A 2,340-nucleotide genomic window follows, 5' to 3' on the forward strand; every position below is an offset into this window, starting at 1 on the left:
TTGGGATTGGAGTATATCTGCAGGTTGTATTGACATTTTCACAATATTAAGTCTGCCTATCATGAGCATGGGATATTTTTCCATTTATATAAATCTTTTTCGATTTCTCAAAGTAATGTTCTATAGTTCTATTTATATAAATCTTTTGTTTCTTTCAAAAAAAAAAAAAAAGAAGCATTGCTTTCAGTTTTAAGTTCTTAAAAAATAAAGCAGTCATGAATTTTTTTCCCTCCCTTATTCTTCTAGGTATGGCAGCGAATGAGCTGATTTGTAACTGGGGGGGGGGGTAGGGAGGGCTACCAGATAAAAGCTTTCTAGGAATCAGTCCTATAGCCACTGCTGGGGGAGGAGGGGCCGTACCTCCCACCTACGCCTCCAGGCCTGGATCTAATCCCTCTTATACCTCCCCTGCCCCATCACAATGAGAGGGGTCTCCAAGCGAACACTCACCCGCCTCCACCTGCCAATTTCTAGAGAAGACGCAGGGTCGGGGAGAGGGGCGGTAAGAAGAACCCGTTTCCCTAAGGACAGCCAGATATGTGGTCCAGACAACCCAAGGTCACCAGAGGAGATGGAACCATTGGCCTGGACGCTGGGACACTTACAGACGGAGTCCTCCAGAGAAGAGGGGGTGGACCCCACAGGACTGAGCGCCCAGTGGCTGAGGACTCGTCCTGCTGGAGGCAGGGAGACGGAACTGGGTGGGATAGGGTCCCAGGGCAGAAGGTTGGTGGGTGGTATTCTATTCTTAGCACTGAATTAAGTGCACAACATTCATAAGGAAGCCAGCAGCACCTACACTCCGGAGAGACTGCTCGGGGTACTCAGGCAGCTGGAGAGGAATTGGGAAGCAGAGAGGCGGGGGAGGCCAGTGGAGGTAGTTTGGTCTTGGCTCACGTGGCCGCCAGAAAGGGGGGAGAGCACCTACTTCGGGAATGCTCAGTAACCGCACCGCGCCGATTTATAAAGCACAGGGAGCGACTGCAGCCCGCAGCAGCCCCATCCAGGGAAATGCGGTGATCGTGAAGCTGCCCTCCACCGTGGGCTTGGCGTGACGCCAAAACCCAAATCACCCAGTGCATGCTGACTGAGCAACCCTTACAGAGGGGTAGAACTGCCCCGTGAGGTGCTGTGGCAAGAACTGTTCATGGGGGTAGAAAACCCTGCCTTTCTCCCAAAAGGCAATCAAAGGATGGAAATGACAAGAGGAAATCAGGCTAGGGTTAAGGGAGCACCTTCCAACCACGAGGGCATGGCCACGTAGAAACCAACCCAACCCGGACCACCACACTGCGGGCTGCCAGCCGTCCACCCCCACTGGAAACAGAAGATCCTTTTCTCTCACAACCACTGGAGTTGGAGCCAGTTCAAGCCCACCAGCCAGCGGCTCTGGGGAGGAACGATGTGGCAGTCTGTTGCTGTCAGAACTGACAGACACTCTTTGAGACAGTTCTACCCTGTCCTATAAGGGTTGCCATGAGTCGGAATCGACCCGACGGAAGTTGGTCTGTCTTGATTTATTGGGGGGGCGGGAGTGTGCACGCTGGGGTTCACAGCAGTACTATCGGCAACAGGCAATGAGTGGGAAGAACCCCAGGGTCCATCAAACAACAAACAGGAAAACAGATGCGCCAATCTAAGCGGTTACTTGGCAACAGGAAGGCATGAGGCACTGGACCAGGTGCTGCCATACAGACGAGCCCTGAAACCACGGGCTGGGCACCGTCAGCCACACAAGGGCCAGGGGAGCCCGAGAGCCTGCAGGAAGCTGGAATTACGAGGTCGTGGGATTCTCCCAGGAACCTTTCAAAGCGCCCGCATGCTATAGGACCCCATCCATCTACTGTCCAGAATAGGCAAATCTACAGACACAAAAGAGTAGCTTAACTGGGGGTGGGGGGCCTAGATCTGGCAAGGCCAGGGTGTGGGAGGACTGAGGGTGGCTCTCACGGACAGCGGGCAGGGATTGTTTTGGTCGGGCAGTGGTGGTAAGACATGTTCTATAGTTGTGCCAATGTCTGCACAACCTTGGAAAGGCTCCCGGCCAGGGCCCAAACCTTCCACCAGCTGAGAGGAGCGTGCAGGCTGCTGGGAAGCCTCCGCTGGTTTGCAAAGATGAGCAGGGTGTGAGAGTGGAACCCAGAATTCTCTGAGGACTCCCAAGGCGTCTCCTAACTCCTGGGGCGGGGGGGTGGGGTGAGGGGTGGGGGTAGGTGCCAAGGCACAAGGTGCCTGGGAAGGGTGATGCAAGGTGCACACGGGTCAGGTGAGGGCAGGCCACCTTTGCCAGGTGGTCAGAATGGCAGCCATAGCTAGCTAAGTGCCGGCCGCACACCTAGG

At 54.6% G+C, this 2,340-nt stretch overlaps 1 protein-coding gene across 1 annotated transcript in view; it reads right to left on the reverse strand.

Moving 5' to 3' along the window:
- Positions 1–2,340, reverse strand: part of ABCC1 (ATP binding cassette subfamily C member 1) — a 123,232-nt gene that overhangs the window by 25,777 nt on the left and 95,115 nt on the right. The window lies entirely within an intron of this gene.

This window comes from Echinops telfairi, unplaced genomic scaffold (genome assembly GCF_000313985.2).
Source record: "Echinops telfairi isolate 266 unplaced genomic scaffold, ASM31398v2 ScPeMD7_5;HRSCAF=22, whole genome shotgun sequence".
Taxonomy (NCBI): Eukaryota; Metazoa; Chordata; class Mammalia; order Afrosoricida; family Tenrecidae; genus Echinops; species Echinops telfairi.